Source organism: Tenrec ecaudatus, chromosome 8, assembly GCF_050624435.1.
Source record: "Tenrec ecaudatus isolate mTenEca1 chromosome 8, mTenEca1.hap1, whole genome shotgun sequence".
NCBI lineage: Eukaryota > Metazoa > Chordata > Mammalia > Afrosoricida > Tenrecidae > Tenrec > Tenrec ecaudatus.
Genome location: NC_134537.1, coordinates 44332375 through 44352617, shown reverse-complemented (window position 1 = coordinate 44352617; position 20243 = coordinate 44332375). Strand labels below are relative to the sequence as shown.

At 45.5% G+C, this 20243-nt stretch overlaps 1 pseudogene; it reads left to right on the top strand.

Moving 5' to 3' along the window:
* The first annotated feature begins 18740 nt into the window (after positions 1 to 18740).
* Positions 18741 to 19358, top strand: LOC142454289 (peroxiredoxin-1 pseudogene; annotated as a pseudogene).
* The last annotated feature ends 885 nt before the right edge of the window (positions 19359 to 20243 follow it).

The following is a 20243-nucleotide window of genomic DNA, read 5'->3' as shown; positions in this document are numbered from 1 at the left end:
GGGAAAGCCTTTGAAAAAAATCCAAATATCAAATAAAAGGATATTCAAACTCACTATCGTGGAGTCAATTCTGACTCACAGCGACCATAAGGACGAGTTGAACTTCCCCCGTGTGTTTCTGAGACTGTGAATCTTTCCAGGAGCAGGAAGCCTCGGTTCTCTTCCTCAGAGTGACTGGTGGTTTTGAACGGCTGATCTTGTGGTTAGCAGACCAATGTGTAACTCACTACACTATCAGGACTCTTGAATAAAATAATGTTTATGTTAATTATGGTGTATCCATTTGCTGTTCTGCGGTTGGTAGAAATGATGGTTATGAAACTTGGGAGAGATCTTCTAGTAGATGTAACAGTGGGTACGCGTTTTATACACATGGAAGAAGTCACATGGTGTGTTAAATTTTAACAGCAAGATGGAAAGTTTTATTCTTCAAAGGCGTATTTTTAAAAGCAAGTATCAGAAGAAAATATATTAAAATGATAATGATGAGGCTGTTAGGATGGTTGGGTATCTTTTTTTCTTTTCTCTACTTTCTGCATTTTTGTGATGTACGATGATATGACTTTTAAAATGTAAATGTTCCTAAATTTTCCTATGAGGAATTTGCTGGTTTGGGAATTTTAGGGTAGAGAGGTTGTAATTCCAGGCCCCCCTCCAGCTTTTCCTCCAATCCTACTAGTCCTCTGAAGAGTTGATGTAGTAGAGAATACTCTTAAAGTAAAATTATAAGAAAAAATCTGATGGATTTTATACGAAAGGGCTCCTGACAAAATGTGAAGTACAAAAATGCTAGGTACAAAATACTTTAACTAACATGATTTTATTTCCTTTTAAATACTTGTAATCAAAAATAAAGAATTTTCCTTCATAGATATGGTACCAAATGCACAAATGACAAAAGAGAAAAAGAGATAAATTGACTCAATCAAAATTTAAAACTTTTGTGACTCAAAGGACACCCCCCAGAAAGTGAAAGACAGCCCAGAAAATAGGGAAAGTTTTCACAAGCCGTGCAATCTGAGAGGGCGCTTGTAGGTAGAGTATATGAGAAACTTTTTCAACTCAACAATAAAGGCTGGCCCAGTCAAAATAGGGACAAGGCATTATATATATATATATATATATATATATATATATATATATATATATATATATATATATGATGGCAAAAGACCCCAAACAAACATGAAAACATGTTAAATAGCATCCATCTTGAGGAAAATCCAAATTAAAGCCATAATGAGATAGCACCTCACACCCGTCAGGCTGGCTAGAAAGAAGCTATCAGTGCTGGCACAGGGGTGGAGGAATTGGAACCCCGCCCACACACAGTGTATTGCCCGAGAAGCCATGAAAATGGGACAGCGACTTCGGAAAACAACTCAAGGTTCAGTCAGGGCATCTGAGGAGTCCCTTCCTAAGGCTACACCCTACGGACAACAACAGGAGGCTGCACAAACATTTGTATGTAAACATTCAGAGTAGCATTATTTTCGATAGTAAAAAAAATAAAATAAAGGAAACAATCTAAAGACCCTTCAATTGAGTAAACAACCTGGCTAAATTAAGTGTGGTGTAGCCATAAAATAGAGTATTATTTTGGTTAAAAAATATGCTCCTCTGATACATGCTACGATGTGGATGAATCATTAAAGACATGTGTTAATTGAAAGCGGATGATCATAAAAGACCATATGTTGTATGACTATATTGATAGAAAAGGTCCAGACAAGACCAGTCTATGGAGCTGGAAAGGAGATTCGTGATTGTCCAGCACTGATTGGGGGGGGGGGTAATCTGACTTAGGTATCTAGTGCTGCTCGAACACAAACCCCGCCAGGGGATGGTTTTAACAAGCAGACATTTATTAGCTCACCGGTGAGGAAGCTTGATGTAGGAATTCAGTGTCCGGGGATCAGGGGAAGGGCTTCGTTCTGTTGGCTCTAGGCGTAGGCCCTTATTTCCTTTCAAAAGTGGTGGGCTTGGCATCCCTTGGGAATCTCCGTATGTCTTGGCATCAATTTCCCCTGGGTCTTGGGTGTTCCCAGCACAGAGACCCTAGCAAAGGATCAACTCCACTCTCTGCTCCTTCCTGTATAGTAGGTGGTGGGTCCTAATCTTTTTGCTTCCAAAACTCCCAAAATCAAACTCACTGCCACTGAGTCCATTCAGAATCACAGCGACCCTATAGGACCCTATAGAACAGCCCCTGTGGGCTTGCGAGACTAACCCTTTCAGGGAGTAGAAAGCCTCATCCTGCTCTAGCACAGTGCATGGTGGTTTCAAGCTTCAGACCTTGTGGTTAGCAGCTGAACTGGTAGCCACTCTGCCCCAGGACCATCTCGTGTAAGATAGGAGGGGCCGCCCGCACCCCAGGGAAACTCCCTTGACAGAGTGATGGGACGAAGGGTGCTCTGTCCAGTCCTAAACTTACAGCTGATGGGTTTATCCGATCGGATCACATCTTTTTGGCAGAGAGAGGGCCATTTCATGACATTACCGCCAAACCAGAGAATCAAGGCTTAAGGGCCTAACCCCGAGTTGACCCAGAATTTGGGAGGACATAATTCCATTCATGACAAGGAGTGACGGCTAGTGGGTTGGAAAACTGCTGTGTCCCCCTGCACCCTCACCCTCCTGAACTTTTCGTTGTGATTTGAGTGAAAGTTTACATACAGAACAGATTCGTTTTGGAAACTTCCTTTGCGGGGTGATAAAAACGTTCTAAAATTAAATATTGATGCTCATGGCGGCACAAGTCCACCCAAACCACTGCATGTATTGTCCCCTGTGTGGGCAAACCACATGGCGAGGGGATTGCTTTTCAACGAGTCAGTCTGAAGACGGAGGAGGAGGAGGAGGAGACGAAGAAGACTGGCAGCTCTGCTTTGACCCAAACAGCTGGAGGAAACACAGCAATGTAGCGACAGTGGTTCCTTCTGGGTGAGGGCAATGGGCGTCAGTGGGAAGAGGCTCACCCTCCGTGCAGGAGACCTAGGTTTCCTTTCCAGGCACCACACTACGGGAGCAGCACCCCCACCCCCCCCTCCGCCCCCTGTGCATGGAGGCTTTCCTGTTGCTAGGATGCTGACCAGCTTTTGATGGAGCCTTGGGAACGCATGGGGGCAGTTCTACTCTGTCCTACAGAGCCGCTGAGAGTTGGAAGCAGTTCAGTGGCAATGAGTTTGCTTTGGCATTCAGATTCAGACAGGGTAGGAAGAAAGGGCTGGCAATGTCCTTCTGAAAGCAGCTGATGGAAACACGGTGGCCCTCAACCTTCTGAGTCTCAACCCAGGATGGCAGAGCAGCATTTCCTGCCATTGTGCTCGGGGGTGGGGGTGGGGTGGGGTGGAATGGCTGGAGGTTGACTACTGACTACATGGCAATTAAGAACATCGTGTCTCAGACAAACTGCATTTTGTTTATTTACTCATTTATTTTCAGATCTGAGAGAACAATTTCCTGTTATCATGAATACAAGATTCCATGGAAACTGGACCAGTTAACAAGTACAAACTTAATTAAACCTTCAAAGGCAATAGGGTCGCACAAAACAACAAATGGAGAGGCCCAAGACTGGGGTTGAAAGAAAACATAAGAACAGCATTTCAGCATGTGTGTCTCCTGACACTCTCCTCCCCTCCCCTCCCTTCCCCTCCCACCCCACTCCCTCACCGACCCCCAGAAGCTAAGTCTCCATCACTGAGCCTTTGCCCTTCTGAAGCACACGCCAAACTAGCAGCACCCCCCGGACAGGACACAAAGCAAAAAGCGGATTTCATTTGGAGGTAGAAAGTGCACACTGGCTTCTGTCAACAACACACTTGGTAGTGAATAATCTAATCTGGCCCGCAACCAACTATTTTAATACAGAACGCCCACCAAAGTTCTCTCCTAAGGGCTGGTATCATATCACATAAATGGGGAACCATGTGGACACAGAAATTCTGCTCTTCAGATAAATGGAGCTCACTTTATCTGTATCCTTATGTTTTCTGTCTGGCATCTCTTGGACATTTTGCCACATGAAAGCCGGCCCCTGTCTGTCCCTGGTGGGTCTGTGCAGCCTTCACCAGGCTGTTTTTGCTCTCTGGCTTCTCTCTGCGACTGCTCTGCCTTTGTTGATCACTTGTAGCCAGTGGCTCAGTTCAAAGGAGATGGCTTTATGAAACACGCTATACCTTCCGCTGAACACAGGCTGAGCCTCTTTTGTCACTTTTGGAAACAAAACGAACTGTTTTATAATTGAATTAGTCAGGCATTGGGGTAAACAAACTCAGCCAGTGAGAAATTCTCAGATGGTCTCTTTAGTTAAGAATCCACACATTCTTAGCATTTCACAGGCTATCCCTGTTCCGTGACAAAGTCATTTAAAAGAAAGCCATTTGTAAGCACTGTAGAAGTCAAGGGCCCAAGTCTTACTACATTTTCAACTTCAAATGCTGACAGTTGAGTGTGGCCTACTCTTGAGTTTAAACTAATCCACTTTATCGGCCCATCTAAGCCTCTCTCTTGTTTGATCTCATTTTATTTGTATCTTCATCCTCAGTCCCCCAGATGGTCGGCCACCAATAGATCTGAGATATTTCCTAAAACATTCATTTATCCTTCAGAAATACGGGTTATGAGGTGTGGGCAATCTGTTTCCTCCTCACGGGCATTAAATGACATTGAACAAAGTCTGATGCAAGTGTCTGGACCAGGTTTTAGAATGTTAAATAGACCATTTGTCCACAGGACTTCAGGTGGTAGCGGGCGGCGGAGCAGACCGTGCAAGTTTATTGCATTTATATGGTTTTCGGTGCCCTTTGAAATATGATTAGTTCTTTCAGGATCATAGACCCTGGTGACACTTAGCTCATAAATAATTAAATCCAATTAATACTCCAGAATGTACCAAACCTAATTTATTTTAAATTCTAATCCTCAGCAGAGAATTGGTTCACTACCTCTGGAATGATATCAGTATCTAGTTCCATCTCCCCTTCAATTTGTCTGAGTATTAAAATACAGGTGACAAAAGAAGAGAAGTTATGCATTCAGGGTATAGATTAAAATATGGTCTTCTCATTAATTTGAAAAGAGTACTTTAAGATCCCAGAATCACTATATTAAATACCATTGAAGCGCTGGTGACGTAGTGGTGATGCATCGGGCGGCTGACCACATGGTGAGCAGTTCGGAACCACTCCACAGGAGGAAGATGAGATCGTCTACTCCCATTAAAATGCTAGTCTCGGAAACCTACAGGGACAGTTCTACTCGTGCCCTATAGGGGCGCTATGAGTTGGAATTAATTCAATAGCAGTAAGTTCCCCACCCCACCCACCCACCTGCCCCCTGAGGCTATAAATCTTTTTTTTAAATCTTTTTTATTAAGGGCTCCTACAACTCTTATCACAAGCCATCCATCCATCCATTGTGTCAAGCACATTTTTACATTTGTTGCCATCATCATTCTCAAAACACTTGCTTTCTACTTGAGCCCTTGGTATCAGCTCCTCATGCCCCCTCCCTCCCTCCCCGCCCCCAGCAGTGTTTTTATAACACACTCCACGCCTCCTAGCTTTTTTCTTTTAAAAATAATTTATTTAATATATAAAAACATCACTAAAATAATATAAAGGACATCACTGTACCACTCTCTCAAATTCAGAAATGAGATCTTACAAATATAGATGAGGCCTCCTCGTGACCCTGTCCCCCTCCCCGCCCTCTTACCCCTGCTGCGTCCAGCACTGTTATCCTGAATCTCCTGGAAATCATTCCCATGCAAGTCCTTATACTTCCACTACTTATTTAAGCATCCAAAACAACAATATTGTTGGGGGGACAAACAACAGAAACGTGGGTGAAGGGAGACAGCAAATGGTATAAAATAGGAAAATAAAAATAATTTATAATTTACCAAGGGTTCAAGAGGAGGGAGGGAAGTGGGGGAGTGTTAAAAAAAAAAGAGGGAGGGAGGATGAGGGAGAGATGGGACAAAAGAGGAGTTGATACCAAGGGCTCAAGCAGAAAGAAAATGTTTGGAAATGATGATGGCAACTTAGGTACAAATGTGCTCGATACAACTGAGGTATGGATTGTTATAAGAGCTGCAAGAGCCCCCAATAAAATGATTTATTAAAATTTTTTTAAAAAGCAATGGTGTTTACTTTTAAATAGTAAACTGTAGGCCAATGATATTCTCTCCGAATTCTTCTGCAACTTACTTTTTACTTAATTTTTCATAAGTTTTTCGTGTTCATTTGGGTAACTTTAATACACTCAAATCTCACTGCCACCTGTGTGAGTGTACAGTGGAACCTCATCATTACTGTCCCCGTGCTGTTCTGACCATTGGCGAGCCCAGGTGTGCACAGGTATGCAGGGGTTTCTCAGCAGGCGAGGCTTGGCACGCAAGGGGTGGGCGCTTTCCCGGGCACACTGCGCCTTCAGAGCAGCGGGCTCTCCTGCGGTCGCAGGTACCTGGGCAAGCATTCTGATAAGTCCAGCGGGCAGTGACCAGCGCCAAGCTCCTGCTGGGCTACCACGCAATGGCTCAAGTTCTGCCCTCCCAGGCAGGAGACCCAGTGGGCACGGCGAGGAAGCTCAAGTGCAGCCCCGCCCGCCTGTGCATGGACACGTGCATTGTCGTGTCGCCGGGCAGGGTTTGGAGGTACTTCCAGACGAGCCTGGCTGGGGAGGGAAGGCTGATGGGCCTTGTGAAAATCAGCCAGCAAAGAGCCCCGAGTCACAACGGTCCAACCGGCAACTCCTCCCGGTGGGACTGCCCGGTGGGACCGCCCGGACTGCAGTGTTGCATTTCATGGGGCTCAGAGCACCGGGAGTCAGGGACCGACAAACACCAGCTCCAGCTGGCCCTGTTTCCGGGGATGCCTCTGTTGCAAGCTCCTCTGACGGTGTCATGCGAGCTCATCCGCCATGATTTTCATTTATCCTGTTTTTGTGTTTGTTTTAAATCCCATCACCAGCGTGCACATCCCTGCCACCAGGGTCCTCTCTGCCACCAGCCACCATCTCGCCCCACTCCCTCCTCTGTCCCGTTCACACAGAAAAACACATAGGGCTCCTCTGAGTCTGAGCGGACTGCAGGACACCTACGAGCAGCAACAAACACCGTGTGGATCATGAGGAAAGCTGCCCAGGAAAATGCGAAGGTTGATCCTTGACCACGGCCTTCAGTCCATCACCTGAATCCTTTCCCAGATGTGGAAACTTAGTCAGAAACACAGTCTCTAGAGAAGGGAAGCGGTGACGGACGATTTTGACTTCCTGGGGTGGACTTAGCAAGTCACGCAAACCGAGTGGTTTTGCGGAGCCGAGACTGACTGCCCCGAGGCTCTGGAGGCTCGAGTCCAAATCCAGGACGTTCGTTCTCTTCAAAGGCTGTCGGGGAAGAGCCTTTCTTGTCTCTTCAGCTCTGGTAGCCCCAGGTGGAGTTAGCAACAACTCTGCCCTGCCTTTGCCTCGGTCTCCAAGTAGCTGTCTTTCCTCAGTGCGTGTCTCTTCTCCTCTTCTGTAATAACATACGCACCCTGCGTCAGGACTCTCCCGCCAGAATGGCCTCCTGCTAACTGATTTCGCTGCCCTTGGAGTCAATTCTGGCTCATGGTGCCTCTGTGTGTGCAGAGTAGAAATATGCTCCCTAGAGTTTCCAGGCTGTGAGCTTTTGGAATCAGCTCGCCTGGCCCATCTTCCCAGGTGCCTCGTGTGGGTTCCAGCTGCCCTCCTTTGGGGCTGGTCAAGCACATCACCATTCACACCACCCAGAGACTCTGCTTCGCTGATCGCATTGTCTATGGCAGAGGGAAAGCCAGCATGGACTGGGCCAGAGGAGGGACCTGGGGTCAGATGGTGTACTGTAAGATTGATCTTGAAACATTTTTCGACAATGAAGGTGACACCATTTCTCTTGCATTTGGCATTCCCGCCATAAATGGCCAATATCAGTCCATTTCAATTCATGAATGCCAAGGATATCGATCTGAATGTGTTCCACTCCATTTGGGGCAATTTTCCTAGACTTATACTTTGTACATCATACGTTCTGATAATTAATAGATGTTTGCAGCTGCTTCGCTGCAGGGTTCTCTAGAGAGAGGAGACAAGGACACTTAGGATTTTACACAGCAACTTAGGATTTTATACAGCAAGAAGGAATGTAACAGCTGATTAGTCCACTCAGCATTACAGAGTTCAACTCACTTCCATAGTTAATATACTGGAAGTCCTTCAACTCACATGAGCTGCGGGGTCCCGGTCAAGGAAGCAGACAGCTGAGTCCTCTCTGGGGCAAAGCAAGCAGAGTCTGCCCACAGGCAGCAAGCAGCAGGGTGGGTCACCAATAGTCAGTAGCTCAGGAGCTTAACAAAGCAGGTGGCAGCGGCAGAGTTCACCAGGGTCAAACTCGAGCAATGTACGCACCAGCAGCTTGGTGAAGCTGGTCTCAAAGGAGCCTCAAGCTCTAGTAACACAATTCATGGGCCGGCCGGCCCACAGGTAGTGCAGCTCACAGGTTGAGGCAGAGAACTAGCTGCAGCAGCTGCACCAGCACGCTCTGATCACCAGAGAGCAAGAGAGTGGGGGAGGGTGGGCCTTGCAGAGTCATTTATCTCTTTGGCCTCCAATCACACTGTGACCTGATGGATCCCACATGTTCCTATCAGCCAGGTTGGCACAATAAACTTACCTACCACATGCCCCATCCGCGAGTGCAGGTCCTGAACGCTTTGCTCCATCTACTTTGAGGAGGGGCCCCTTTTCTGGCATTTCTGACAGTGCTCTGCTGCTACGCACAAGGTTTCCTGTGGCTTAATCCCTCAGTCTCTTCCTCAGTGGACAGCCTATCCCTTCTTCCTAGTCTGATTTTAGCATCTGCTCACCTTGGGGGACCCTGTTGCTCTCTGACCCACCAGTGGCAGAGTTTCCAGCGTCACAGAAACACACAAACCACCACAGTCTGACAAGCTGACAGGCCAGTTATATTCTTTGATATTGTTCCCCAACACTCTGGGCTTATCATTATAGCGTCCTTTTCATTGTGAATGTCATTCATTTGTGCTTTCTCTTGCTCTCCCCTACCCGCCCTACTCCCCCCCCCCCCAATCGCTTTGATCGGGGATGCTGGAAATATGTCATTTTTTATTAGTACTTTTCAATAAAATTCTGTTTTGATTTTGTTAATTATTTTAAATTGTTTTCTGTTGCCTGTGATTGCTGCTTTCGTCTTATTTTCTTTTACTTGTGTGTGTGTGGGGGGGTTCATTTTACTGCGATCTCTCTTTCTTCTTGAACGAATGCTTTGCTTATTAGTTCCCATCCTCCTTGCTGCTGAGACAGGCAGGCCTTCCTTCTCATGTGTCCGACTCCTCCCTTCAAGTCTCGGTAGACAGTGTTTTCATGGTTTTAAGAGTTATCCTATCTGTTGTGATTTTTCCTTTAACTTGTGGATCATTTTCCGACTCTTTGCTCTTCATTTCTAAAGACACGAGGGCTTCTATTACTTCATTTTTTTCTTTTCTTACATTTTATTAGGGGCTCATACAATTCTTATCACAATCCATACATATACATACATCAATTGTACTATTACTTCCTTTTATTGCTAATTTATGTTAAAACTCTATTCCTATTGTAGTTACTCTGTGGTTGATATCTTTATTAATATTATTTATTTTAGCAAGGCACCGGTATTCATACAGCCTGAGTATTCCCCTTTGTCATGTAGCAAAAGGCTCATAATACAATTTTAATAAATATTCCATAGCTGCTCTTTAGTCTCCCCCCCTCCGAAGGTTGTTGGTGGCCTATAACAAAGGAAATGTCTCAAAGTAGAATGGACACAGCTGAGCTATTAATGAGAGGTCTCAGCCTTGACTTCACCGCCCTCCCCCATCTTTCCAATAACTGTGTGAACTCATGATGGATCTGAAAAAACACCGTTAGCTTGATCTGTGATTCCATTCACCATCGTCAAACAAAATTACAGCCAATAGAAGTTCCAAAGGAGCTTCTCCTCTGTGTCACGGCAGGTGTCAGTGACATTTGTGTGTGGAGAGAGGTTATGGAGGTTTGTGCTTGCACACAGAACACAGGGCCGGAACCAGGACTGATCAGTGCCAGTGTTCCTGTGTGACAGGTGACAGCCTGGCTGAGGTCGACATTTCCACTACTTGAAGCGTGGAGTCAAGCTGGAAGCTTTAGACAAGGTCAGGAAAGTCATTCTTGGAAATGGAATCTAGTGAGATTTAATATACAAAGGAAGGGAGTTTTTAAAAAAAAATTTTTTTACTGTCCAATCTTGCAATTCTGTTCTTTCAAATTGTTGATTTCTCATAAATCCCTTAAGTCACAGAAAATATGCAACACATACAACATGCTTTTAATACTGTAGGACCATGAAACAATAGCCTATTAGACACTGGGCTGCAATTCAAATAGGCCTTTCATTCCAAAGTAATCTCTCCTGCTTTGATGTGTAAACATCATTTTTAAAATTAAAAGATCATTTTACTGGGGGCTCTTACAGCTATTCTTACAATCCATACATCAATTGTATCAAGCATATTTGTACACATGTTGCCATCATTGTTTTCTAGACATTTACTTTCTATTGAGCCCTTGGTATCAGCTGCCCCCGCCCGCTCGTGACCCCTTGATAAATTATAAATTATTACTTTCATATCTTACACCAACAGCTGTCTCCCAGAAGGGATTTTTGTAGCATATCCTACCTTGTGATTCGAGTGCTCTTTTCTCTGAGCCGAGGATGTCAGAGGTAACCGCCCTAAGTCAGACAGGCAGAAAAGCGAACCTGGAAGTAGCCATCCATCACTGCCCAAGGAGGAGGCGCTGTGGGGCTTTAGTCCCTGGGAGACAGGACACCTGAGCAGAAAAGAGCACACACGTTGAGTCTCAGCTATTTCCTGTAATTAGAAAAGGGATGCGGGGATTAAATGAATCCTTCATCTGCAACACCCCAGGGCCCTTTGTCAATGTTCAACAGCTGCTCATTTTCTTCTGCTTCCCCCAGGAAGCAGTGTTACCCAACTGCTGCCTCAACTCAAACCAAACTTCCTAACAGGTGATCCAACACCCCGGGCTTGAATGCTCCGCTCACAAAGTGACACCCTGACAGCTAATCCCTGTCTGCATGGAGTTGACATCAGGAAGCAGTCCCCAAAAATCCTCATCAGAAAGGATCATCCCATTGGCTCAGAAATGCGACGGCATTGCCATTCATAAAGGCAGTGTCCAGGTCGGAAACTGTGGGGAAGGAAAAAGAAATTTATAGGAAGATTCCAATTAAGAAGGGTTTGTTATCGGGACTAAAGGGCATCTTCCTGAGTCCCAGTGAGAGGAGCTAGCCCCTCCTCCCTCCTCCGACTCACACACTGAATCATCTCTCAGTGTCTGACTCTCTCTGGGGACGCGTGCTCTGCTCGGCCTGTCTTGGCTTCCTTTGCTCACACGTTCATGTTGGCTCCTCTTGAACGTGGACTGGACGTGGTACTTCATGGAGTCCGGCCTACCCTCCACATGGTCTTGCAGCTCAGTGGACAAGCCATCTGCCCCGCTCCTGCTCTGTGCGTCTTGAGAGGAGGTGATTGGTGGCTGGCCAGCCAGTGGCTCGGCAGGATGGTTTCCTTGATGGTGGGAAAAACCAACACTCCCATCGGTCCCTTCAGTTCCAAGAGCAGCGGTTCTCCACCTTCCTCATGCCGCCACCTTTTCATACGGTTCCTCATGTGGTGGGGACGCCCAACCATAACATTATTTTCACTGCTCCTTCAGAACTGTGATTTTGCTACTCTTATGAATCAGGTGAGCCCTGTGAAAGGGTCGTTCAACCCCCAAAGGAATTGCGACACAGGTTGAGAACCACTGTCCCAGAGACTCCTGGTTGCTCCCCGACCCCTGGAGAGCTTCAGCTGCTCCACTGTGTGGCTTCCAAGAGTCCGCTCTGATCTCAGGCGTGGACAGGACATCTGCTCTTGCCCTGCTCTGTGGCTTCCCTCTGGCCCCCTCTACAGACTGTAGATTTTATGGGTACTCACAATGCCCTCCTGTCCTGCTAGTTCTGGGTCCCTCCCTCCCTTCCTCCTTCCCTTTCCCGCTCCCTCTTTCTTTCCCACAAAGCGGAGAGCGTGGCCTGAACATGGCTGACCCCTGAGACCTGTGAGCTGCCCTGGAAGGACAGATCTAAAGCACCGGATGCAGCGCAGCACAGGGCCAGAAGCAGCGTGTGGTCCCGCTAGCTTGAATCCAAAGCCCAGTCCTTACAGCCAGCTGTAGACGCCGGCCACGTTGCCTTTCATGCAGTCCTGCAACCTAGCAGCAACAATACTTGGGTCATATGACCGCTAGAAAAGCAAAATGAGATGAGTGACACGTAACTAGCACATAACGAAAAACGAGAATAATTTTTATTATTCTCGGTATTAATATTTCCCAGTTCTCGGTAAGCAGGAGACATGGTTTCTGCTAGGCAGCCAGCTCCACATCTCTGAGTAACAGGCTTTTCTCTCCACTCCATCTTTCTTACAAGGTCACTGCTGCATGGGGGTGGGGAAGGAATGATAGAGATATTTATAGCAGTTAGGAAACGGCATTTTGGGTTTGGAGAACTTCCCCTGCTTGAGACTCGCTCCTGTAATAAAAGTTTAAAGTCCTTTCTTGCAGCCTACCTCCCCCTCCCCCCTTTCTTCTCTTAAACGACAGCAGCAATGTCACATTGAGGTTTCTCTCCGTGTGCAACTATTACTGTACTAAAACATATTTCTTACTGTATTTCGGCTGAAGGGGAAATTATTTCTAAGTAATTTTCCTATGGCCAGGATGTATACAGTAATTAAAGCATCATTTGTAAACAGGAATAAGAAATAATTTATAGTTTATGTGTAATCAATTTACTCTTTCACGAACTTACATATTTATGCGTTTGAATAAAACCCATGAATACTAATTGGCTCTTTATTCCAGTAAATGAGACTATGGTGTGGAGTGAATTGAAGGAGCAAAATGTGGGGGCACATAATTGAAAGATAAGCGAGAGCTATGGATTTTAGAGGCATGTCTGCCCCCAAATCATACTGGGGCGCTGGCCGCATACAACACTTACTGCTCTTGCTCCCCACCTGGAACACGATGGTAATATAACTGTCTGGGAAGTACAGGACAAGAGCCTGTGGTTAGAGCAGAGGGAGCCTCCCTTGAAAATTCTTTATGTCTTCCGGATCCAAACAGCCAAACCTTCAAAACAAGAGTCCGGGAAATTAGAATCGTCCTTAAGCCTGAACTATTTCATCCACAACGAAGAGATTTGTAGCATTTGAAGAATCTGCTTATTATGAATTGAACTGTGTCCCTCAAAAAGATACGTGAAGTCCTAAACCCGGGTAACTCTAAAGACAACTTTGTTTGCAAATCCAGTAGTTCAAGATGTGTAACTGGTTCTATTAACATGAGGTCGGATGGGAGTAGCAGGTTCTGAGCCAATCTAAAGACTGCTGTAACAGGAGAAGAAGGAGCTACAGGCAGTCAGAGACAGGACATACGTATAAAGATGTAGCTAAAAGCCAAGAAACACGTGGGACTACCAGCAGCTGGGGAAGGCACTGGGGTCTCCTACAGAATTGGGAGAGGAAGCGCTCCAACCAATATGTGGGTTTGGACTTGTAGCCTCTGGAATTCTGAGACAACTATCTCTGGTCTTACGAATCACCAAGTTTGGGGTATTTTTGTTACAGCTCTCCTAGGAAACTAACACCCCAAAGTCGACTCCATGCAACTTGGGTTTGTAAGAGTAGAAGGGTGGTACACAGAATTGGAAGTGACTGACTATCGCTGGGTTGTTTTTCAAAGGAGACCCTGAGTGGACTTGAGCCACTGATCTTTCAGTTAAGAGACACCACCCAAGGGTCTGAGGAACCAATACAGTGAAACCAGTGAGAACTGGAACCCCACAGGACTGCCTTGCTCTTCCGTCTCTAAGTTCCCCACCTTCGGCTGGGGGAGTGCAGTCCTACCGCATTTCTGTTGCTTGTTTTAGTGGTAAGTGTTCGAGCTTTCCTTCTCAGGCATGTCTCTGTCTGTACACGTTCTAGCTTTCACAGGTCTTACAGTCCAGCCCTTGAAATCCACGGCCTCATGGAACACCCACTCACAGCCATGGAAGTCATTTGGACTCCTGGTGATCCTGGAACCAACACCAAACCAAACTCACTGCCATCGAGTCAACAGTGACTCTAGCGACCTTACAGGACAGGGTAGAATGGCCCCTGTGAGTTTTCAAGACTGTAGCTGTATACAGGAGTAAAAAGCCCCGTCTTTCTCCTGCAGAGCAGCTGGTGGTTTGAACGGCTGACCTTGAGCTTCGCAGCCTCTTGCGGACTCGCTCTCTTTACGGGAGCAGATAGAGAGCTTCCTGTGACCTCCCGTGGATTGGCTGGTGGGTTTGAACTGCTAATCTTGCAGTTTAGCATTTCAACCCTGACCCGACAGCCCCACCAGGGAAATTAATGGAACTCATACGTTGTTCAGGCAAAGGGACAGATGAACAGGCAATTAACAAAAAGGAATCACATCTGGCAAAGACACTGCATGTAAAAAATTACTAAACCGCACTAATAACATAAAAGTTACAAGCAAAATAGTGAAGCAGCGTTTTTCACTTGGAAAGAAATAAACAGTCTGATTGCTAGGCGTCCAGCTTTGGCGAGGGTGTCGGGAACAGCACACGTGTTAGTGAGACTGCAAATTGGCGTAGACTCTTTGAGAGAATCTGGTAATAGTTCTAAACAACGGAAACCTTAACACACTTTGACGAAGAAATTCCACCTCAAGGAATCGGTTGCGCCTGAATACTCTGCACGTGCATCTGAGCAGATGGCAGAATTGTTGCCGGCAGTGTTTGTTGGTCATGCGATCAGGTCAAAAGAGCTGAGACCTGCTTTTCTAATATGCCACCGACATGGCCCTGCAGCATCCGCACGTCGTTTTAAATGGTCTGGTACTCCCCCCTCGTCTTTGCTATTTTTCGACATGGAGCCCGGGTAGCAGTCAACCAGGGGAAGCCTTGCTGGTGCAGTGGGTTACACATCAGGATGTTAACTGCAAGGTCAGCTGTTTGAACCCACCTGCAGCTCCTCTCATACAAGATGGGGTTTTCTGCTCCCACACAGATTCCCAGCCCTAGAAACCCAAGGAGGGCAGTTCGGCCTTGTCCTGTGGGATCGTTATGAGTAGGAATTAACTCTGTAGCAGCGAGTCTGGATTTTGGGGGGTTCCGTTTTGTTTGGAGCAGTCAACAAAAGTCATTCTGTGCATGATCCCCATAGATAATCTCTTATTAAATCATCTTCAAACCCACTGCCACAGAGTGGCTTCTGCCTCACAGAGATCCTATGGAGGTTTCTGGGACTGGAGATCTTTATGGGACACACAGCCTCCTCATTCTCACCGGTTAGCGGTCCAGTGCTTACTCGACAGTGGCCTCTAGGGCTCTGTCACACATTTTAAGCGCCCGATATAGTCTACCTACTAATGTAAGTGTGCTCCTTTCCACTGACACTCCCTCTCAGTTTATCACGGCCCAGGTGAATTGGGCCATCACATCATGCCAGTCAGTTTGTCATACTGTGGTGGGTTGTGTGTTGTTGTGATGCTGGAAGCTAAGCCATTGTTATTTAGAACACTAGTAGGGGCCCTCAGGGTAGACAGGTTTCAGCAGAGCATACAGACAAGATTAGGAAGAAGAAACTTCTGAAAAATTAGTCATTGAAAATCATAGGAATAGCAGCTAAGCACTGTATGACGCCGCGCCAGAAGATGCGCCCCTCAGGTTAGAAGGCGAACAAAACACTACTGGTGAAGGGCTGCCCGCTCCCAGCAGGGTCAACTTTACTGTCCTGGGTGAAGCCAAGCTTTCAGGACCTTCATTTGCTGATGGAACACGACTCAAAATGAGAAGAAACCACTATAAACATTCACCATGGACTGTACAAAGTATGAATTCCAAGAATATTAGAAATCATAAAAAATGAAATGGAATGCATGACGGTCGATATGCTAGACATTAGTGAGCTACATGACCATTTTGATTAGGAAAGGTGTCACGTTGGTGTGACAGTTGACGATACATTCTGAAGCGCCACACTGTCGGTGATAGGGTAAGGAAAACCAGTTAATACGACCATTGTCCAACTTTATGCCCAACCGCCGAAGCCAAGCAGAAGAAACCGATGATTGCTATCAACTGGAGTCTGAGGTTCCTCAAACATGTCATCAAGGGACTTTGATGATTACTGGTGATTGCATGTGAACATTGGAAACCAGGAAAAAGGATCAGCAGTTGCAAAATGTGCCCTTCATAAAAGAAGCAATACTGGAGATCATGTGATAGACCTTTGAAAGAACAACGACCAATTCATTGCAAATATAGTTTTCCAACAACATAAATGTTGACAATGGATTCGGAGCTTGGACAAATTTACTACATCTGCGAAGAAGATAGATAAGTTCAAAATCATCCGTCAGAACAAGGCCAGAGGATTACTGTGAAATAGGCCACTAGTTGATCATATGTAAGTTCAACTTGAAGCTGAAGAAAATTTAAACAAGTCCAGGAGAGCCAAAACACGACATTGTGTGCATACCACTTGAATTTAGAGACCAGCTGAAGAACAGCTTTGACTCACTGAACGTGAATGACTGAAGGCCACACAATAATTGTTTCTGGGTTTCACCTACCAACAGTCAGGTATCAAAGGAATCTGTTTCAAATACCCACATTGCTGCCTGTTTTCCCACAGCACATGAATTCTGGCACCATCCCAGGCTGAGTTCTGTAGGAACTGGTGCTAAGATGAAGTTTAGGGTGCAGCATGTTTCTTAGGAATCAACATCTGTAAGGAAAGTTGCAGAAAACAGCATTAGGTAGAGGGGATGTTGAACAATCTCTGATGCAACCTTGACCAACTCAGCAGTGGGTTCTGGAATCATGATGGCCCATTAAAGTGTCTTGTGTTAGGCAAAAATTACTAAGGTTTTCTCACTCAATCGCCAGATGTGCGTTTCCCCAAGACAGTATGACATCAAGCAAGATGACTCTCAGGAAGACCGCTGAGGAGCCATCAGCTAGCAGTTACCTGCTGATTTCTCTAATGCTCAACATAAAGCCTTCCTTCCAAGGTGGATCTTGGCAAGGAATCACGGTGCCTACTGCAGTCCAATACCATCACCATGGGATTCTCCCCAAACCTGCAAATGACCGTGTGAAAAATACCAAACTTACATTGGGCAGCATTCTTCAAATTAATAGGCCTCTACTCTACAAAAATGTCAGTGTCCAAAAAGACAAAGAGAGGATGAGAATATTTTCCAAATTAAAGGAGTCCTAAAAAAACAAACACGACAATTTAATAAAGAATGTGATCGTGCCAGGGAGGGAAAGGGAAGGCAGATGAAGCAGTGAGATCGAGGGTGGACAGGGACTGATGTAAATGTAGGGGAGATCGTGTGCCACAAGAGGGAGAAAAGAAATCAAAGTGAGGGAAGAGGTCGGGTAAGCTATTGGGAAGTTTGGGAAGTTACTTAAGTTGTTGAATCGATCGTCTGAAATGTGAAGCACCACCTAATTCATAATTTTAAAATGATTTTAATAAATAATGTGGTTCTAACTTAGATCCTATATTCAGGGGAAGAAATCGTCATGAAGGATATTACTTGGATGACAGATAAAAATCTGAAGATGGTTGTACGAGCCCCCAATAAAATAACTAAATTAAAAAAAATCTGAAGATGCGACACGATCGCTGAAGACAAACGGGTGCATAAGCAAATGTGGTGAAGAAAGCTGACGGTGCCCAGCTATCAAAAGATATAGCATCTGGGGTCTTAAAGGCTTGAAAGGAAACGAGCGGCCATCTAGCTCAGAAGCAACAAAGTCCACATGGAAGAAACACACCAGCCTGTGTGATCATGAGGTGTCGATGGGATCAGGTACCAGGCATCTAAGATCCAGAATAAAATCATACCCAATGTAAATGAGTGGGAGGGCGGTATGGAGTAGAGACCAATGCCCATCTGTAGGCAACTAGACATCCCCCTCACACAGGGGTCACAAGGAAGAGATGAGCCAGTCAGCAATATAACACTGACGAAACACACAACTTTCCTCTAGTTCTTTGGTGATTCCTTCCCCCACTATCATGACTTCAATTCTACCTTGCAAATCGGATTAGACCAGAACATGCACACTGCTAGAGATAAGAGTCTGCAACACAGGGAATCCAGGATAGACAAACCCTTCAGGGTCAACAATGAGAATAGAGATACCAGGAGGATTAGGGGAGGGTGGGGGGGGAGAAAGAGGGAATCGATCACAAAGATCAAACTATAACCCCCTCCTAGGGGGATGAACAATGGAAAAGTGGGTGAGGGGCAACGGAGGATGATGTGAGATATGAAAATAATAATCTATAATATATCAAGGGTTCATGAGGGAGGGCAGGCAGGTGAGGGAGGGGGAGGAAATGGGGAACTGATATCAGGGGCTCAAGTTGGAAGAGAGTGTTTTGAAAATGATGATGGCAGCATATGTCCAAATGTGCTTGACACAGTGGATAAATGTATTGATTGTGATAAGAGATGTAAGAGCCCCATAAATGTATTTAATTAAAAAAATTTGGATGCTCTCCCCAGCTGGTGACGACGGGTGCTCGCTCCTGTAGGCGCCCCTGCTGTTAACAAGATGTCTTCAGGAACTGCCAAAATTGGGCACCCTGCCCCCAACTTCAAAACTACAGCTGTTATGCCTGATGGTCAGTTCAAAGATATCAGCTTGACTGACTACAAAGGAAAATACATCGCGTTCTTTTTTTTACCCTCTTGACTTCACCTTTGTGTGCCCTACGGAGATCATTGCTTTCAGTGACAGGGCAGAAGAATTTAAGAAACTCAACTGCCAAGTGATTGGTGCTTCTGTGGATTCTCACTTCTGCCATCTGGCTTGGATCAACACACCCAAGAAAGAAGGAGGCCTAGGGCCTATGAACATTCCTTTGGTATCAGACGCCAAGCGTACCATTGCTCAGGACTATGGGGTCTGAAAGGTGGATGGAGGCATCTCATTTAGGGGCCTCTTCATCATTGATGATAAAGGAATTCTTAGGCAGATCACTGTAAATGACCTCCCTGTGGGCCGCTCTGTGGATGAGACTCTAAGACTGGGTCAGGCCTTCCAGTTCACGGATAAACATGGAGAAGTGTGTCCAGCTGGTTGGAAGCCTGGCAGCGATACTGTCAAGCCTGATGTCCAGAAGAGCAGAGAGTATTTCGCCAAGCAGAAGTGAGCATTGAACCATTGCAGTGGTAGGCAGCCATGAGTAGCCTTGAGAAAAACAAACAAACCTCTTTTGTATTCTTCGTGTTTCAAACATAAGGCCTTAGACTCTACTGAGAGCGTGGTATTTGATAATATGATAGGCATTTTTTGTAGGGGCTGGGGAGGGGGCAGTCTTTCTACACCCCAGTGAAAATGACCCTGAGCTGTTTTGGGCAGGGCCTGATATGTATCATGTACTAGTAGTGGGGCATAAGCCCATTGATCTTTTGTAGTTGTATTAAACTTGAACTCAGAAAAAAAATTTGAAGATGGGCAGTAGATTAAATACTAGCATCAATATTAAATTTCTTGATCTTAATCATTTAAATTTAATTTTTAAATATAAGCTATATGGAAAATTTTGTATTGTTACATATTGAAATAACATTTTTAGACATATTGGTTTAAATTATGTTGTGATTAATACTACCCATTTTTCAGTTTTAACTTTTTATTGTGCATTGTATGAAGGATTACAGAACAGACCGTTAATTTAACACTCAACGATTTATACCATTTTGTTTCATTGTAATCCCCTTGTCTTAGGTTGAGTTCTCTAGAGAAGCAGGACCATTCAAGATTACATATGTACACAGAGGTTTTTCTTTGAAGAGAATGGCCCACATGGTTGTGGAGACAGGCAGGTTCCAAGTCCATGGGTCGGATGTTTGTCTGGAGGCTTCTCTGACTCAAGTAGGTCCGGGGCTGGTAAACCCAAGATCGGCAGGAAGACAACAGGCTCCTGGCTATTCAGGTGAATGAATCCAAAGTCAAGTTTGTGGCTGCAGAGGTGAATGAATTCAATACAGGCAAAGATGGCAACCTGACGAAGATTCCCAGGATCAGCAGGCAG